The sequence below is a fragment of the Plectropomus leopardus genome, chromosome 18 (genome assembly GCF_026936395.1).
Source record: "Plectropomus leopardus strain MGB_pleo_1.0 chromosome 18, ASM2693639v1, whole genome shotgun sequence".
In the NCBI taxonomy this organism is placed as follows: Eukaryota; Metazoa; Chordata; class Actinopteri; order Perciformes; family Serranidae; genus Plectropomus; species Plectropomus leopardus.
In genome coordinates this window covers 31,742,773-31,763,963 of record NC_142193.1, presented here as the reverse complement: position 1 = coordinate 31,763,963, position 21,191 = coordinate 31,742,773, and the positions used below count along the sequence as shown (strand labels likewise).

The 21,191-nt window shown below is 41.7% G+C and overlaps 1 protein-coding gene across 3 annotated transcripts in view; it reads right to left on the bottom strand.

Moving 5' to 3' along the window:
• LOC121956318 (thyroid hormone receptor alpha) overlaps positions 1–21,191 on the bottom strand; it is a 114,796-nt gene that overhangs the window by 53,430 nt on the left and 40,175 nt on the right. For all 3 annotated transcript variants that reach the window (XM_088069326.1, XM_088069327.1, XM_088069328.1), the window contains one exon: positions 16,256–17,427. The gene's annotated coding sequence lies outside the window, so the exon portion shown is untranslated. The remainder of the gene's footprint in view (positions 1–16,255; positions 17,428–21,191) is intronic.

The window sequence follows — 21,191 nt, the reverse complement described above, 5'->3', positions numbered from 1 at the left end:
AAAAAGTTCTCAGTTGTTGCTCAGTTTTAGAAATTAAGAAGATTTTGAGAGAATTATTTCTGCATATCCAGAATCCTGAGGAGTTATTGGACATACATGAAGAGACTTTGCAGACGCCACGTGCACTAAAAGTGCTGAACTTTAATTTTTTCTCGAGGACAGTGATGGCCAACCTATGGCCCGCAAGACACATCTGCCCCCCCCCCCAACCATATTTCTTATTAACAATAAAAATAAATTGACTGACACTGAGAATTGTTCTTGTACTTTAAGGTCCTAAAATGCTAAAAATGTCCTAATGTCTTGAAATTTCCCACCACTTGAGAAAATGCAAAACCTGTCCTAAAAGCTTTAAAATGTCCTAAAATACTAGAAACTTCCTAAAATGCGAAATAGGTCTAAAATCCTTGAAATGTTCTAAAATCCTAAAAATGTCCTACAATCCAAAAAAAATCTTAAAAGCTTAAAAATGCCACGAAATACTTGAAACTTCCTAAAATACTAAAAACATCCTAAAATAATAGAAATGTCTTACAATCCTTAAAAAACGTCAAAATATGCATAAAATGTCCCAGAAAACTAAAAACTTCCTAAAAAAATCCTAAAAAGTCCTTCAATCCTAGAAACGTCCTCAAATCTTAGAAATGTCCTAAAATCTTACAAATGTCCCAGAATCCTAGAAACGCGCTAAACTCTTAGAAAAGAAAGAAATTGTTAAAATGTCCTAAAATCTTGGACACATGTCGGGCTGCTGCGACCGGAGTCCTGCTGCTGCACATCTCGCTCCTGCTCAACAGAACAAAGTCTGCCGTTTTTGACACATTTGCATGAATTCAAGCAATAAAGAAACTGTCATGAAGGCAAACGCAGCGTCCTGCTTCTCTGCGGTCAACGTTTTAAATTTAAATTTTAAATTTTTTTGACTTAATGATTAAACACACGCCGAGGCCGAAAGCACAGACTGACCTGCTCCAATCAGAGCTCTGCAGCTCTCCGTCTCCTCGTCCCTGCAGCCTCTCATCCTCCACCTCTCCTTTGTTTGCATCCCTCCATCCTGCCCGTCCTCCGCCTCTCTAATGATCAGCCGGCGTGAGGCCTGCCAAGAATCTGAGTCTGCCACGGCTGACCTTCCTCTCGCCTCCCCTCTCTGTTTCTGTGGATGTGTTGCTCGCCCCCTCATCTCTGCGTCCACTGTTGAGGTTATTCATGCAGCAGAAGCTGCAGCTGCACATCCAGCCTGCTGCTGGAAACACGTAGGAACAATCACAATCTGACACCCGAAATGACTGACGGGCTCACTCGTTCAGCCGCGCTGCTTCACTTCGTCTCCTCTGATGCACTTTCACACTTTCAGTTTTTACGCCGTTTAATTGTCTATGAGCTAAAGTCCAGATGAGAGAAACTCCGAGTTCAAATGTTTGATGTTCATTCATGTTGCCTTCAGCCGTATTAACCCTCTGAGGCCCGGCATTTGCTCAATTTCTTTGAAAAACACGTAAAGAAGGCAATGACCAATTTAAAAATGTAATAATACTGTAAAAAAATTGTAAAAAATATAATTATGGTAATTATGAATACAATTTAGTTTTAAAGATCTTTCAGTAGCTTTTACATGCTTTTATTTAACCTTCTGACACCTGGGCATGTGCTTAATTTCTCTGAAAAACACAGAAAAAACATAATTACATATTTTAAATTATGTTACAGAATTATTATAATTAAAACACTTTTTAAAAGTCATTTTGTTTTTTTTTCTTTTGTTTAAATTTAAAAAACATTTTGTCTATTTTTTAACGAATTTCAGGTATTTTTCTATAATTTAGTAAATTTAGATTTTTTTTATCTAGGGAAAATGTTGAAGGACAAAAGAAAAAGCTGTAAAACTATATTTATAGTTCTCATAATTACATTATGTTAAAGAAATTCTTATTTTTGGGGCACTTTTTCCAAATTTTTCCCTTTTTAAAAACAACTTTTTTCTTTTTCACTTTTGTTTGTTGTTGGGTTTTTTTGTTGCTATTTTTTAGGTAATATTTTCAGCAACTTATTACTTTTTTCTTGCTAATTTTTGGGTCATATCTTCTTTCATTGCTCACTGCCTTCTTCTCATGTTTTTTGAAAGAACAAATCAGGCCAATTCGCTCTGGTTTCAAAGGGTTAAATAATCATATAGTTAGTGGGAGCATGTTTCTGCAGCTAAACAGAGCTCATGCAGCAGCTCTAACTTCCCCACATATATATGTATATATACATATATATGTGTATATATATATATAAATATATCTAAAAACCTGGATGCTGCTGCAGATGCACGCTCTCCCTCTCTGCTGTGTCTTAAGCTGAATCTCCTCGGGGAGTTTGGCTGCTGAGGATAAACAGTCGTATGACCCTGAGGAAGCAGCGCCGGTGGTGGGAATTAAACCTGTGACTATTCTGTTATTGGACGGACTTAATAACCTCTCGTGCAGCCGTCCTCCCGCTGACCTTCCTCTGCTCCTCTAATCCGTTCCTTACACTGCACGACCTGTAATGACCTCTGTGAGCTCCACACAGCCAATCTCATATCTGATTTTATCTCTAATAGTCATTTGGAAAATGTTAGAGTTGCTGGAATTGAGAAATGAACCCGGAGTTAACGCTCTGCCGGTGTCTCCGGGAGCGTCTCTGCGAGCGTCTCTTATTAACCTTTTTGTCTCCGTCTTCCTCGCTGTTTTTATCTGCTTTTTAAAAAGTTTCCCTCCTTGTCCTCAGCTCACACCTGTCGAGCACCATTCAGACCGATAACATGTTGTGCCAATTATCACTTACGCTGACAGTACAGTCAAATACCTGCTCCTCAGCAGGGTTAACCCTTTGAACCCTCCGCAAAATGGTTTAATTTCTTTCATAGTGTCGCACACTGATGCACTCATTTGTCCATTATTCTGGTGAAATTTAAGGAAGATATGACGGTATGAAATATTACATCATGCCAAAGTCTATTTGGAGCCCACTACATTAAAAATCATGAGAATCACTGTCGGTACAGACAGACTTTTAAAAACTCTAACATCCAGCAGAGAGCACAGGACGCTGCAGCAGGGACACAAACAGTGAGAATTTAGACAGCCAGAGTGTGAAAATGTCCACTGGATTTACTGAGGACAGTCAGATACACTCTGTGTGTGTGTGTGTGTGTGTGTGTGTGTGTGTGTGCGCGCGCGCGTGTGTGCCATAAACAGGTAAACAATTCATTTTCCGCTAACCTTGCAACAGACAAGAACACCTGTAACCGAGCAAACTGACAAACAACAGTGCTGACAGCTGTTTCCTCAGAGCGCCTTTAAGACATAAAAATAAAAAATGCATGACAAAATGAAGACAGCTCTTTACTGAAGATTAGATCTGAGGAAACAAACCGAAAAAAAGGAAAAATGAAGAAATGTTCTTCTAGAAGACTAGCTCAAGGACATATTTCAAAGGACATAACATCTGTCTGAGGACAAGCAGACTTTTCACATCAAAACACAGCCAGGAAAGATTTTTATCATAAATAACCTGAGCAGAAACACATCGACTGCGTAAATATGTTGTTTCAAATCTGAAGTTCTGCCAACTGTTCACTGTGACTAAAAATCACAAACTCGTCCGTCTGGAAAACACAAGTGAAGAAAAAGAAAGAGTGCTACAGCCTCAGTGATGTTCAACTTACGGCCCGCGGGCCAAATCTGGGCTCTCAATAGAGTGCCGGGCGGCCCCCCAACTATTTTCTAATTTACAATAAAAATAAAGTGATTCTCACTGTGAATTGTTTTTGTACTTTAAGTCTCCATAAGGTGCCAGAGACATAAAACAGCATCAAAATAGAGCTTATTGATCAAAAAAAGAGCCAAAGGAGGATCCCTCACACCCCCGACAGAGGACACAGCTGAGACACTGATGTCCTAAAATCATAGAAGGGTTCTAAAACCCCCCAAAATCCTAAAACCTAGAATCATTCTTAAATCCTAGAAATATCGTAAAATCCAAGGCACATCCTGAAATCTCAGAAGTGTCCTGAAGTCCTAGAAATGCCCTGAAATCCCCCCAAATTTTCCTAAAATCCAAGATATGACCTGAAATCTGAGAACATCCTAAAATCCTAGAAATGTCCTACAATCCTTTAAATGTCCCCAAATCATAGAAACATCCTAAAATCAAAGAAACGGCCTAAAAACTGGAAATATCCTCAAATCCTATGTCCTATAATCCTAAAATCGAAGAAACGTCCAAAAATTCCAGAAACGTCCTAAAATCCTTGAAACATCATAAAATCCCAGGTATCCATGAAACGTGGCCCCGGGCCCTGTGTCATTTTACAAAAGCGGCCCCAGAGCAGAGCGGTATCTGAAGCCGCTCTGTCCCCGCTCCCTCCCAGCAGCCCCCTCTCCTCCTCAGAGCGTCTCCTTGCACGGCGCTCACAGCTGTGGAGGGCTCTCTGCACCAAGAGTGAGGGAGTAAATAAACAGCTGAGCGGCGGGAGGCAGACACGCTCAAACTCCGCGGAAGACACATCCGTCACCATGGTTACGGACGGACGCAGCGCGCTCACAGCTGCCTGGGTGTATTATGTGTCAGTGCGGCACATCACCAACACACGGCTGCAGCTCGTAAACTGACTCATTTACAGAGTTACCCGCTGAAGTTTAGCAGCCTGCAGACTCTCTACATGAGACAGCTGTGCAAAGTAACTCAGTACTTTTACTTAAGGAATATATGAAAGAACAACTGAACAATTTGTACTTTTTTTGTCTGCTACTTTAATCCTTCAGCAGGCCTTAAAACCGCACGGTTAACATCTTTTGCTTTACTAAAAGCTTGGAAAAACCCTATTTGACTTTATACAGATGTTTTTATATTATAGTATTTTTATTATGCTGTAATTGGGGCTGGGCGATAAAAGGATAACGACATCAATCGCAAAATAACTTTTCCTCGATTGAAATATGAGACGTAGTTGATAGAACCCGTTCCAGACATGTTTTGACGGACAACAGGAACAGCCAATGATAATAAGAATAGCGGAGAACCAAATGCAGTGACGGACTTTGACTGTCAAACAGCTGAGTGTTTGACAGCCACAGCGCTGAAACAGCCACATTTACAGAGGTGGAAAGTGACTTCTTTAGACTCCTACAGACCACTTTGTGTTAGTTTCAACTTTAATCAGACTTTGGATCAATTATTTAGAAACACCAGGACGCATCGCTCCGTGTCTCATCCAAAACGTTTCTGCAAACCACGCATATGTTACATTTGCACATTTTATAGTTTCATATCAACGTTTCTTATCTGAGCTAACTTTGACGATGGGAGGTGTATGGTGACAGCTCAGAGAGATGGCTGCCAAAACGCAAAATGTTGCATATCTTTGCTGAGCAGAAACGTACAATATCAGTATTTATTCTGACAGCAATAGTAACTTTGGATGAAGTTTTAAGACACAAAAAAAAAAATTCTAAAACTTGGCCACTAGATCTGAATCTTTAGTCCTGACATTTCACCTCACAGTGCTATTTCACTTAATTTCATTAAGTTATGTAACCTTTTTCTGGCAGTAATGCCTTTTTTTAATTAAGCACATGAAAATTTATGATCTAAATCTACATGTTCTTTTATTCTGTCTCCAAATACTGTAAATCATCTCCAGCTATTTCTGCATCCCATTTTCACACCCTGAATAAACGTTCCCGCACCTCGCTGCAGATTTATGGTGGTAAACTGAGAACATCTGTCAGCTCATAAATCCGTCCAGCACAGGAAGAACATGGCTTTTTTCCTTCATATGTTCTGTCTTTATCTTCAATGGGTCGGTTTATTTCTGCAATCTGCCGTCTATGTTTCAAATTATGATTGATGTTGAGCTGTGGTGAGCCAGCGTCTCTCCGTCGCTGCTGCTTCGCTAACCTCATTTCCCACACTGATCATTCAAAGAGTCACTTAGCTCCAGTTGTATTACCGTGATGTGGGGCGGACGTGGGAAAATCTGACAGTCCAAACTCTCAAGGTCCCGCTGACGGTCAATAAACTTCCTTTCTGACTTGGCCTGTATCCCGAATGAAACATGTTCTCGGTAAGCGTGCATTTAAAGTTAAGGCTTGACATCTTCTGTCCGTGTCTAGTTTATTTTTTATCCATTTATTTTACAATGTGTGATGCATGTGTAAGATTATTTTGCCTTTCAAAAACTGTTTTAAACCTAAACTTCACACTTTAAGGAGAGATTTGCTGCCATCCTAAAGTCTTAGAAATGTCCTAAAAACCAACAAACGTCCTGAAATCGGAGAATCGCTCAACAATCAGAGAAAAGTCCTAAAGTCCTAGAAACCTCAGAAAATCATAGAAACGTACTAAAATCCTAGAAATGTCTGAAAATCTGTGAAAAATCCTAAAATTCAAGAAACTGCTTAAAATCCTTGAAACTACGATCCTAAAACTTGTCGTAGAGATGACCTAAAATCCAAGAAACTTCAAAATCCTAGAAACACCCTGACATCAAGGACCAAACCAGGTTTACATCAACTTGCAACCTGACGTTTTCTCGATTTTTCCCCGAGATATTTACATTTCTAAACAAAAAACACTAAATAGGAACTGCTACAAAACCAAATTAAAGCTTCGTGCTAAGTGTGATGGATTGCAGAGCACGGGTAAATTTCAAAAAAAGTGTTCGTCATAATTTGCACAAATGGAAAGCAGCTTTTTGTGAGGGGAGGAAAAACAAGACGTGATAAGTGCAGATATATGAGCTGTGTGTGTACAGATAAATGAAGAGTCGTGTAAATATGGGCCGAGAGGAACGGTGATTTTATGATGTCATTTGCAGGGATGCAGGGAGTAAAATTCACAAGCAGCAGCATCATTTTCTACAATTAGGTCCAAACAGACAAAACAAGCCAAATCTAGCCCCCAACAGGTGCCCTGTGGGCCCCCAACCATTTCCTAATTCACAATAAAAATGAAGTGATTCACACTGATAATTGTTTTTGTCCTTTCAGTGTCCATAAGGTGCCAGAGTACATAAAACAGCATCAAAACAGAATCTGCTGATCAAAAAAATTAATAAAAAAGTGCCAGCGGAGGATCCCCCACATCCCCCGACAGAGGTCCGAGCCAAGACCCGAATGTACTAGAAACATCCTAAAATCCTAGAAATGTCCTTAAATTTGGAGAAATGTACTAAATGCATAGAAATGTCGTAAAATCTGAGAGACGTCTTAAAATCCTACAAATGTCCTAAAATCTGAGAAGTGTCCTAAAATCTGAGAAATGTCCTAAAATCTGAGAAATGTCCTAAAATCTAAGAAATGTCCTAAAATTCTGGAAATGTACTCAAATCCTATAAATGTCCTAAAATCCTAAAAAAAAAGGTCCTGAAAGCTGGGAAACATCCTAAAATCCTAGTAATGTTACTGAGTAACTGAGAAATGTCTTAAAAATCTAGAAATGTCCTAAACCCCCCCCCCAAAAAAATAGGGGAAAAAAAAGTCCTAAAATCCGACAAACATCCTCAAATCCTAAAAACGCCCTAAAGTCCTAGAAACAAAAGTGGCCCCAGGGCAAATCCCTGCTGTACTGCATTTAATGAAAAATGGATCAAAAAGGATTTGTAAACCGTTGCATTCTGTTTTTATCGACATTTTAAGCGACTTTTATAAAAACGGGGTCGAGTTTGAGAGGTTGTATTTGAGTTGAATCGCGGTTCTATAAGTCGCTGTGGCGCTGGTCATTATCTATTAATAAACCGCGCTCAGTGTGAAACATGAGCCGAGCCGTCGCTGATATTTAACTTTATCTGCTGCACAGTGTTCGACACGTGTGTTTCTCTGTCTGTGCTCTTCATGTGTGACCGTCCCGGCACCGTGATGGTGTATCGCACTGATTGAGAGCAGCAGGTTGGCGTGTGTGAGGGGACACTAATCAACCCCGAATAGCTGGTTATAAACAGGAGCATCTGCACAAGAGGACACGGAGACAGATGGAAAGGCGAGCGGGCGAACAGACAGAGGAATCATGTCACACCGAGACACTCGCACACTCGATGTTTAGACCAGCAGGCGGACCGCTTGGAGGTTTTCCAATTACTATAAAAACACGCTATAAATACAGACCTCTTTTCAAACTGGACTCGTCTTTTCGCCATCAGAGAAGTTCGATTTAAAACACAGAAACATCGACAACGTCCAACTTTTTCAGAAAAACTAAAAAATGAAAAAAAGGCTTAACTTTTTTTTCTACACCCATTAACTGGTAACTAACTGGTTAAGTTTTTTAACCCTCTGAAACCTGGACTGACATCAGTTTTGTTGTGCTGCATCAGTCCTCTAACAAGCGTTTAAAGCAGGCATGTCAAACCGGTCCACAGGGGGGCCGGTGTGGCTGCAGGTTTTGTTTCCAACCAAGTAGCAGCACACCAGACTTGACTCATTTAATCAACTGATCTCCGTCTTCAGACAGTTGATTGGTCAAACTGTGTGCTCTTGGTTGGTTGGCACAAAAACCTGCAGCCACACCGGCCCCCCTGTGGACCAGTTTGACATGCCTGGTTTAAAGCTTTGAAACTTGAGCAAATTGGTTGATTTCTTTCAAAAACGAGAAAAAATTTGGAAAATAATGTCCCGCAAATTTAAAGAATTCGATTTTGAAAAATATTGAACTGAATTTCATTGAATTTTTTTTAACTATATAAATTATAAAATCATACTTACTTATTAAAAACAGGCTCAGCAAAGTGTCCAGAAAACAATATTTATAATTATCATAATTATATACTGAAAATCATGTTATTGAGTTATAATTATTTTAAGCACTTTTCATATTTATTTCATTTCCTGGTTTGTTTTTGTTTTTTCCTTAACTTTTATTTATTTATTTTTTATGTTAATGTTCAGGAAATTCTGTTGTGCTTTTCACTAATTATTTGCCCATTTTTGGGTTATTTCTTTTCTTTCAACGAAAGAAATAAAAGTAATAAAACCACAAATAAAAAGAAATAAAAACATAAATAAAACAGGTAAAATAAATACAATAGGAAAAAAATTAAATTAGAAAAAAAAAGACAACATCAAAAGCGAGTCTATAAAATTGGGATTTTAGAAGTGATTTAAAAGAAGTCACTGATTCTGCAGCCTTATCTTATAATATTATAATATTATATGATATTTATGCTTATGTACTGAAAGCATTTGAAGGTCTTGAGTATTTTTACTAATAACACACCAAAATGTACCTTTGTGGCTTTTATTTCTGACTCATGAACTGCAAACTGCCCAAAACTGCAGCAATTCACCTCCCCTGCATATCAGGTTTGATACCGAAACGTCCGTCTCACCTCCTGCATCGAGCAGAATTTGAAGCCGGGACCAAAGTGACTGCGCCGGTTTGCTGACTGCACCCAATAGTCTCGATGAAGCAGTCTTGATTTACGGTATAGCCGCCGCTCTATAGGGAGACAGCTGGCAGCGAGGCCTCGGATCACGCTGACATACTGGAGACGAGCCAGCCGAGGACTCTATGTCCCTCAAAGTCTCACTCAACACACCTGCGGGACGGTCAAAGGCGCGCAGAGAGACAGGGAGGAGTGGTGGGAAGAAGGCATTTTTTAAAATGTATTTATTCTATTTTATATTTTAAAAAATCTTGTTCTGTCTTTGCTTTCTCGCCCTGGTGTTTGTGCTCTTGTCTGTGGGCCTTTTGCTGTACGTTTGCATCATATTCAATATGTGCGCCTTGTGGGTCGACATGTGCACTACAGTACATATGTATGTATGTATGCAAGTATATGTGTATATATATGTGTGTGTGTGTTTACACATGTATATGACATTTTTATAAATTCATATTTTACTATTATAATTACTATTATTATTATTATTTATTTATTTTATTTTATTTTATTTTATTTTTTCTTAAGAAATATTTTCTTTCTGCTCTTTTAGGCGAGTGTCCTCCATGTTCTGGGTGGGTGGGTTGTTCATGTGTAAAAAAAAAAAAGGGAAATGTTAGTTTAAGTACACACACTAAATTTCCAAATTAAGACAAACAGATGAGTGGATGGAGAGACACTGAGGGATGACTAAGAGAAAAAAAGGGCACTAGAAAACAGCCAAATAAAGAAGAAAACAAGTGATTTCTGTGTGTATGTGTGTGTGTGTGTGTGTGTGTGTGTATGTGTGTGTGTGTGTGTGTGTGTGTGTGTGTGTGTCCTGGCCGTGCTCAGTATCAGTGCTCTTGTATCCGCAGAGTAAACAGCGCCGAGTGTTCGTGCTGCGTTGGGCCTTTGAACCTTGTGACTGTGCGGACAGACGGGACGCAGACGACAGGTTAGAAAAGGTCAACAACACATTCCTCGTCCTCAGACGACACCTGGTGCATGAATCCTGAAACCGACTGCGTGTGAACTGTATGTTCAGGTCTTTGACACGGCCCGGCGCTCTGTGAACACGCAGTCTGGTGAGGCAACTGGATGAGAGCGCCTTGCTTTATATACATTTTATCTTTTTAACCTCTGAGGGCCCGCCTTAACATTACACTCCTATAGCTCTGCACACACAACGTTTTACAAATTCAAGCTGTAAGTGATGATCATTCCGTCCCCATAAGAGGCCACAAACTCGCGGACAACCACATATAATTTGACATGCAGTTTAAAACAAAAAACATATCGATGCTGGTTTTGAGTTGAGACAAAAAGACAAACAGAGCAGAGCAGCGCGGATCTCCGACAGCGCAGATGCCGATACAGCGGCTGGCAGCGCAGATGTCGATACAGCAGCTGGCAGCGCGGATCTCCAACAGCGTGGATCTCTGACACAGCGTGGATCTCTGACACAGCGTGGATCTCTGACACAGCGTAGATCTCTGACACAGCATGGATCTCTGACACAGCGTAGATCTCTGACACAGCATGGATCTCTGACACAGCAGTGGAACATTGAAGTTGCTTATCCCTCTCATGTTTTAGAAAGAAGTTGCACCAACTATAGCTTTGGGTTCAACAGTATAAATACATAATGAGAGGCGTCTGAAAGGTGTTTTAAAGGGTTATAAAGAAACCAAAAAAGCACATGGATTTATATTCTAGATTTATTAAAAGCTTTGTAGCTCCTCCTCCAAGAAAATGTAATGATTTTTGAATGAAGACATTGCCACTCCCGGCTCGTCAAATACGGCCGCTTTGTCCCTGATCTCGACGTCAGATTTCGTCAGAAGCTGCTTTTCACTGAGGTCGCATCTTTGACGAGTTCATGTGAGCCCAAAACAGGGCCTGAAACTGTACCTCCTGTAAGTTCTTGCATCATGTATAATTAATGTTTGAGGGCAGAAACGCTGGTACAATGAGACAGATGTTTACAGACACAGCTGTTGTTTGCCATGCCCCAATAGTCAAGTGATACAGTGCACAAAAAAAAAAAAGAGCCGCCCATGCTTTACTTTTGCAGAGAACCACAGAGGCAAAAGAAACTGCTGTTTTCATGAGGCTGACCTATTTTAAAGCAAAGTGATATCATGCATGTTTTAACAGGGACGTTATGGACAGCGAGAGGAGACGCACGAGGGAGAAACAAGCGAGGGAGCGCTAATTAATAAGATTCCAAATTGCACTGTGCTCAACTACCAATTAAACAGGTAATGAAGCCGGCTTCATTATAAAAGTACAACCTGAGGAAAGAAAAGGACGCAGGCAGCAGCACTGCTGCACAACAGCAGAGAGCTGCAGAGGAGCGTCCAGGAGGACACCGACCGTCGGACACAGACCAGGAGGGTCAGCTGTGATGAAGAAACTCTGAAGCAGGATTTGGTGTTTTTTTGTTTTTGAGGAATCCTCTGCTGCTGCTGCATGAGCTTCCCTCACCAACACTGTGAGCACGCCTGCTCACCAACGCTTGCAGAGCAATAAATGAGGGTTTTTTTTTAAGTCCAAATGTCCAGCAGAGCCTGAGGGTCACTGACAGAGCTGCACACAGCTGCAATATTTACTAAATCCAGCATTCACACACATTTTAGCAATACATTTCCATGATTATTGCATGACTTTGGAGTAGGGCTGCAGCTATCGAATATTTTAGTAATCGAATATTCTACTGAAAATTCCATCAATTAATCGAGTAATCGGATAAAACATATTTTTTAGTTTAAGAGCAATTATAAATATACATGAGACAATAAGACATTTCACCTAACAATGAACCATTGGTTTCCTTTTTAACTACCCAGTTAGCTTTATTATGTTTTTATTTTCCACCCTCATCACTCTGCAGCGCTGTGTTTGTACAGATTAAATGAAGCCTGTATGAAAGGCACGTTAGCCACGCATCCACAGTAGTCATAATTAATAGAAACCTAGCCCTCCGCAGGGCTAACGTTATGTTAGCAAGGTACAGTAACGGTAATCTCATTAATTAGCGCTACGTTAACTTCATTTTGCCTTGTCTCCGGTGACGGTCCTCCGCTCTCGGAGTAAACAGGGGGCCTTCGGTGGAGATGCTGCAGCATTGAAGACGTACTGTTGTGGTATGCAAGCGCTGTCTTACAGTGAACACACGCAGCAGTGTTCGCCTCGGTGTCCAGCTTGAAATGCTTCCACACTTTTGACATTTTCTGCCTTTTCTTTGTGCCTTTCTCTTCGCTTTCGTCGCCTTCTTCGTCATTACCTGTACATCCGTGGTTAAAACCAAACATATCTGCCGCCTCTTTCTTCTTCCTTTACGTGCGTGACGTCAGCGCGTTGTGCCGCATTAGAAGTAGTCGGGGCGAAATACCATGCTTTGAGCTGGCAAAATTAAACGATTCCTCGAGGCAGAGAAAATTCCTCGATCATTTTTTGTAATCGAGCTCGAGGAATTGTTTCAGCCCTACTTTGGAGCAAATAAAAACGACCATGTAATAGCTTTTTGAAAATGATATATTATTAATAAAAAAGAATGAATTCGAAACAGGATTAGAACTTCACATTTAAATATATTTAAGGGCTTGTTTGAGAGGGGAGGGATATTTTGTTTAATTTTTTGGTAACTTTTGAACGAAACATTTTGGTTATTTTATATATTCATTTTATTTTTAAATTTTTTTAATAAAACACTTGGTCTGTTTTTGTTTTTTTTTTCTTTAAAAAGTTTTGATGATTTTTGGATTGATTGATTATTGGATTATCACATTTTTGACGGACCTTGGACACATCATGTCTTATTATACGTGTGTGGGACAGATTTCAATGTCTGATGATGAAGAAATAAGTCAACATCATGAGGTAAACTGTGTTTGTTAAAGGAACTGTTTCGCTAAAATTGGATATAGTCTTTTTATTTTCTTGCCTCTCTCACTCGCATGTGTGTACTTCCCAATTTGCCAAAGTGAAAAAAGTGTTTCCATTGCAATCTTGTGAAATAGTGGCTTTTTTGGAGTCGCCAGAAATACCACCTCATGTGAGCGTAAAAAGTTTTTGGCGATAAACTGAGTTGTTTTTTTTTTAAATTGACGTGTTTCCATTACGTGTATTTTATATTTGCGTTTCAATCTGCGCTACTATTGCTTAGAAAGCACTGTCAACACGTATGTTATTATGTCACACTAGAGGCCAAAGCTGTTGTGTTAAAACGTCACGCCTGTTTTAGCTCGATGCCGGCATGCTGTCTAAAATAAAACACTGTTGGGATATAATGCCGCTATTGTTTGGTTAAAAACACAAAGGCGGCGTAAAAAGGGATTTCATAGCGGCTCTATAGGGCCACCTCTGCATCTGCCTTTAATCATCTTCTGTGGATATGTGCTTTTTTTTACATGGTTGCAGAGTTTTGATTGACATCAGTCACTTTAATGATCAATGTATTTAATGCATTCGATGTTCCTGCGAGATGAAGGCGGTGAAGATGAACCTCAATACTGTGACACGTCTGCACTCATACATATGCAACATCACACAAACTGTAAAAAAAAAAGCAAACAACTAAAAACATAAAACTACAGCTGACTTTAAAGCACTCGTGGGGATTCATGTTTTATTCATTTAGAGAAGATTTCTGTGGGAAGACAGATTCTCATCTTCCCCTGTGGACACATACTGTACGGCTCACGCTTTTTATCACTGGGAGTTTTTTTCGGGTGGAAGAATCCTCAGTGAACCCAGAATGCACTTGGTGGCACCTACTTCTCCACACACACACACACACACACACACACACACACACACACACACACACACACACACACACACACACAGCATGATTGCAGCAATAGTCTCAGAGAGCCTGATGATGACTCATTCAATGCTCCAGTTTCATGTATGTGCGCGCGCACACACACACACACACACACACACACACACACACACACAGATAATGAGCTCTCCTCCCTCTCCTGTTGGCCCTGGATGCCCTCTAATGCGGCAGCACAACAACTGGGCCACTTAGCAATATACGTGACCACATACGCTCCTCAGCCAGCCATCTGATTGGTCCAAGTCGGTCAGTGCTTCCTAAACATGACTGGACCAGGGAGAGCCACACACACACACACACACACACACACACACACACACACACACACACACACACACACACACACACACACACACACACACACACACACACACACACAGAGGAACACACGTGCACACACAAAAACAAGCCGGCGATCTGATTGGCTGAAGTGGGTTGTGCGTTCTGTACATCGCTGCGTGTCTGAGCCACAGGTGCCTGGGGAAGGGTGTGCGTTGCCGTAGCAACACGAAGCAGAGGGCGGGAATAAGTTATGGCGCTCTGATGTGAGGAGACTATCAATGATGGAGGGTAATACATGTGCGCGTCCCTCTGATTGACTGAGGGAGGGACGCAGGGAGAGGACAGAGGGTGTCTGAGGTGAGACATTTATGTTGGTGGAGACACATCCATCTTTGTCTCGCTGTGTCCTTCCTCCCACATGATTCTCTCCATCCTCCCACCTCTCTGTATACTCTCTCTTTTTACTCTTCCTATACTGCTCGTTTTCTCTTCCTCGTCTTCCCACTTTGTCAAACTCGAACAGCGTGTGTCCACAGAGTCCTGTATTATATCAGAGTTAATATGCAGCTGCAGGAACAACAGGACCGAGAAAAGCCATCCACATTCAAAGTCACCCAACGCAGATCACAAAGCAAAGATGATCTAGCTTCCTTTTGTCCCCTGTGAAGAGCCCTGACGTCCCTTTTTACCATAAGAGCCGAAAAGTCTCATTCTGCAAAAAAACTATTCCCAGTTTCTACCATCTGATTCTCCCACTGCAGCTGCAACATGAAGTCCGTCACTTATGCAGTTATTAGGGTTTAATGTGACATAACTAAAATACAAATCAGATCAGTGCATAACCAGCACAATTAAACCCCGTCTGACTGCAGCTGCTGAATCCCTGAAGGAAAACTGAATTATCATAAACAAGTGAAAAAAAAGACAATTCTGTGTCTCAGTACAAAGTGTACTTCCTGCATTACTTATCTAGTTTGCAAATTTTGCACAAGTGACAAAAACTGAGGCTGAAAAATGGACGACACTTAAGTGCCAAATAGCTGAAGATCCTCTAATGTCCTCTTGAGGCCGACTCCAAGAGCGACTCAAGAACGACTCCAGAGCGACTCCAGAGCAACAAAGCGTCGCTTTCACACACGTACGTACAGATGAACTGACAAAAGCTCGGCTAAAAACTCAGGACAGATTTAATTTTTTGGGGTAAAAACTTTCCCCCATCTCCAGGGACAGACGGAAACATTTTTCCTGAAGATAAAGATACGACCATAAATGCAGGATATGACTTTTTCAGACTGAACCTTGTTTACCACCAACATGCACCAACTGAAGCGTGCTGAGACGCACATCATCATCAGTTAGGGACGCTTCAAGCTACAAAACTTCCCAAAGATTCATATTTCACAGCAAATCTGGAGTGTGAGGTTTCTTTGCAGAGACGTGTCGCTGCAGCGGTTAATGACCTTTACTGCAAAGCACTCTTTTCCATCTCTCCTAATCTCCTGTCTGTCTCCACTCTGTGTCATCTAACAAGCCAGAAATGCCATTTAAATGCCAGTTATGATGCAAAGAACTGAAAAAGATGAGACATGAAAAACTTTTTTTCCATGTTTTCTTTTGTCGGCAGAGAAACAAACCGTTATTTCCGGGCGAGCCTGCAGAGGGCGCTGTTACAGGAGAGCCAGACGAGAACATGCTGCTAAACAAGCGTGTGACAAAAAATTAAAAAAATAAAAACTCACCGCTGCATTCTTCATGGATCTCCGTGTTTACTCTTCCAACTTTCCGAGGTTCATGATGCTCTGAGTTTAATCTGACGAGGGGAGTTCTTCTCCGCGACTTTCCTCCAGAGTCGGGAAAAAGCTGCAGGGAAGTCGGGCCGCTCCGTGGGTAGCTCCACTCCTCTGGAGGCGTTGCGGGGTGAAGCTCAAGGCAGGGGGTGCTTCTGAGTCTCTGCTGCGATCTGAGAAAGGCCTCTTGGGCGATTGCTGATTTATGCTACTGCTTAGATGGCGAGGCGTGTGTGTGAAGCTTTTCTGAGGAGCATATGAAATGAAGTTGCCTGCCAGGCGGGACTCCTGAGTCTCTCTGCGCTCCTCTGGAGGCCTCCCTGGCTACTGTTGCTATACTCCTGCCTCTAAGGCAAATGGAAGATGCTGAAGTGACTCGTCTACTGGGTAGATTGAAGCACCGGGCTGGTGAGTTTCCTGCTGTGTGTGGACTGGAGCACCAGGAGAGCCAGAGTTCCCTTCAGAAGGAGTCCTTGAGAGTCTGCTGAGGTATATCGTTTCCTGCCAGGCGTGTCGTACAGAAGTTTGGGATGACGGGAAAGGTGTGTGGGAGGAGGGGGTTATCGTGAGGCAATATGACACGTTTCCTTGTGGTAAGAAGCCGCCCGAGCGCCAGGCTACAAGTGTGGATCAGTACAATTTAGGCAGTGAGCAGGTCTGAGCTGGCAGGTGGTACGAGGTCCAAGGTCATTGCTGGTCGTCACGGTTGCAGTGAGGAGAGCTTGAGAGGCAATACAGGTTGTCATGGTAACGGCAGCGAGAGGTCACAGGTGTGTTTCAGCTCTGTGTTCCAGTCGCTGTTTCGGTTGCCTGTTTCGGCGGAGGAGGTAGGCAGTGGGAGAGAATCCCTGAGGTAAATGGAGAAATGTTGCACGAAGTGAAGAGAAAGAGGAACGTATAATAAATTGCTTTTTTTTGTCTATTTCTCTGGGAGGTAGAGAGGAGGTGATCTCTGATTGGACCGGAGGACGAGGAGAGGACGGCGGGAGGTAAAGTAGTGTATCAGTCTCGAGTGTGTTCGTCTGGAGAGAGGATGCTGGTGGTTTTCCCAGAGTCCATCTGAAGAGGTCGATGCTTGGCTCTGCCTCTGAACGTGCACCGGTAGGTCTCTTCAGGGGCTCCACCTGGAAGACAAAACACAGGGCACAGCACATTTATTATTGATATTATTATCAGCTGACCTCTGCGGGGATTTCCCTCGTCAGCAGTTCTGTTTGTGATTTTCATGGACTGACTCTGATCACCGTCGAGACGATGAAGGTTTCACGTGTCAACATATGGAAAGTCAAGACGAGCTGCACGATTAAATAATTTTATCCCCATTCAAGTTAGCAGAACGCTTAACCGGACGTCTGCTGCTCGTCTGCTCTTTAAATATCTGGATCACCTGCTCTGTGGGCCTGACGATATATGTATATATGTAATAAACATATAAACAATAAAATGAAGGGGGCAGGTTTGATTAAACATTTGCTAAAGGCATTGGAGTTTGTTATATTACAAAATCTAAATAATGACAAAGATTTTCATTTTTATTGTAAATGCATATCAAAGCCAATTATTGGTTTTTGGTCTCATTAACTACTAATAATCTGTATCGGCCCTGAAAAACATGATGATAAGGTTGGGTGAAAAATCCATTTTTTTAGTACCTGGACCTCTGTGAGTTTTAGTAGAATAGGTCCTCCAGCTGGTGATGCTGTTCTACAGTATATTTGTCATGTTCAATGTCTGACAGAAAATAAATATTTAAACCAAAATGAACCTGATGATATCTTCATATCTCACTGAGGAGTCAAAGGGACCTTTAAGCTCGACAGAAACAGTGATTTGATGTATATCGTGATATATATTGATATCGACTGATATGAAAAAAATATTGTGATAAGACTTTATTACATATCGCTCAGCCCTACATTTGGCATATTTTTAGTATTTCACAGTAGCAATTTGAGGGTTAATGGAAACCCTGGAAAATAGCATAATAATGCGATGCAGAATGCAGGAGGACGTTAGGAAAGCAGAACTTCGCTCTCATATTCAGAGTCATGAGGGGGCCGAGGCTGGCTCTTAACCAGTGTCATTTGGCTTTTTTCTCCTTTAATTATGGATGCTGCAGCAGTGTGATCCGGCACACCAGGGGTGGTGAAGCACTTACTGCGTCGATCACAAAAATACTCCTAATCACAGTTAAGAACATCTGTCAAGCTGTGACGGCTCTCGGTTGCAATTACACGCATACTAATGGAAGATTTCTTCTATGACATGTTCATGTTTACAAAGTCGTGCCGGCACACGAAAAAGTGATTTAGACACAAGAACAAAAGTGCAGCAGCGAGCAGCGATGTCGTGTTTGTGCATGTCAGAGCGCCAGAGAGCCAAAACGCAGAGTTCATTCTGAAATAACAAAAGCTACAGTACTTGTTCAGTATGCAAAGCAGCTACTGGGTGGAAAATCTATTGTTGGCAGCCCACATTTGAAGGCACACAATGTACAGACACACACACACACACACACACACACACACACACACACACAGATTCCCTGTTAATCTTCCTCCATCTGTGCAAGCTGCTCTTGGGTTGGGTCTCTGTCACACACACATACATCTCTTTGTGTGGGTCCTTTCTTTAAGAGACAAACACGTATGTTCTCAAGACGTACGCACACACGCGCACACACACAAACTCCACTCCAGCGCGCGGTAAGTGGACGGCCGGCGGATTCAAGGTCTCTCCTCCATTTAAGGAACATTTTAAGGCCTTTTCTTTATCTAAAAACCTTCTCTCTGCACGGCTGAGCTTTGGAGCACTCTTAACCCCGCTGCTGCAGAAGCACTCGTCCACACATTCACTGTGAAAAGGACGGCAGATACTTCAACTCCTATGCACGCACACACACGCACGCACACACACACACACACACTCAAACACATCTCAAATTCAATTAAAGCGAGCTGCATGTGAACTTTAAACCCACCAGCAGGGCCGCTTCACAAACTTTACACGGCGAGAGCCGACGGCTTCGAGAGGTTTCTGAGTCCTTTGTGTGCTCGTTATTTGTCTCTGTGCTCATTTCCAGTCACTTTATGGTTAATTTATTTCTGTATGTGGTCATTTTGCATCACTTCATTGCTGTCTAGGATCACTTATGTGTCATTTTTTGTCTTTTCTTTTTGTCTCTTTAAGAATCTTTTTGTCTCTTTAAGTTAATTTTGCATCACTTTATAGTCCGTTTTTCCCCTTATGGTGATTTTGTGTCTCTTCATGATGATTTTCCGTCTTTTTATGGTCATTTTGTTTTCCATCACCTCATGGTCATTTTGTGTAACTTTGTATTCTCTTTCCAATTGTTTAGTGCCTGTTTATGGTCATTTTGCGTCACTTCATGGTCGTTTTGCGTCACTTTATGGTCGTTTATGTCTGTGTTGGGTCGTTTTGTGCCTCTTTGTGGTTGTTTTGCATCACTTTATGTGGTTTAAGCACTGAATGCAGCGTTTAGTGTCTGTATTAACTTTGCATTATTTGATAGTCATTTTTGTCTCTTTGTGTGGTGGTTTGCATGACTTCATGGTTGTTTTATGTCAATTTTAGTCATTTTGTGTGTCTTTGTGGTTGTCTTGCATCTCTTTGTGTCTGTTTTTTATTTATTAGCTCCCCAAAATAAAATGTGAAGTCACTTCCCACAGAGGTTCTGGTTCAGGGGCCCCTGAGCCTGCTCCCTGTAGGCCTGTTTATTAATTCATCCATGATACTGAAAGGCTAAATACCTACCACCTTCTAAATGTGGTCGGAAGGCCGCCAGGGGTGGCCAATCACACTCCGGGGGGGTGATGCCACCCCTGGCCACCACACAGGAGCAAACACACACACACACACACACACACACACACACACACAAACACACAAACACACACACACTGACTCCTCTGTGACTGTATCGTGATAAGTTTACGCAAATCCACCTGTCCTCGTTCCTCTGCTTTAACTGACAAAGAAACTACAGTCGGCTCCTCACCACGCGTCTCTCTCTCACACACACACACACACACACACACACACACACACACACACACACACACACACACACACACACACACACACACACACACACACACACACACACACACACACAGGAGCCTTCGAGGCAAACAAATGAGACCTCAGCGGAGAGGCCAATTAACCGGCAGCAGGAAACGCCAAATGAAAGAGACATCAAGATTAATCTCATGAAGGAAGATGGAAGGAGAGAGAGCGGCGATGAGAGCAAAGAACCATTTCGTAGAAGATGCATCATTCTGTAAGCAGGAAGAATTAATAGTTCCCTCCCCACCGGCACAGTACAGCCTGCTATCAGGAGTTTACCAGAAATACAGTACGAGTGTCAGAATGCAAAAGAAACAGAGTTGACGGCTGGTTGCCCGCCAAATTGGCTGTGAAGGTGGAAAAAAAAAAGACCATGGACGCCAAAATTAACGACCACTTGGCTGCAGGAAAGTGAGAAAAAAGACTGGATGAAAAACAGAGAGATGGAGGAGGAGCTGACCTGGAGGATCAGCGGCCCGAGGGACAGTAAAAATCATCCAGAGCCCAAATTCAATCGATTATACTTCAAATGTTTCTTCTCTGTCTCAAACCGCAGAATTTCAAGAATAAGGCTGATAATTTTATTCATCTTTTTCAACAGCCAATTTTTTTTTTAATTATGAAAAGAGGAAAAACAACTGCTTTCTGCAGCGTCCAAAACTATTTTACAGATCTGATCACAACATTTAGAAAATTACGCAATTTTTGACACATTTCACTGTTTTTATATTCAGCATTTCCGAACAAATTTACTGTAAACTGAGGATTTTTATTTCATTCAGAGTGTGAGGTTTTTGGGATG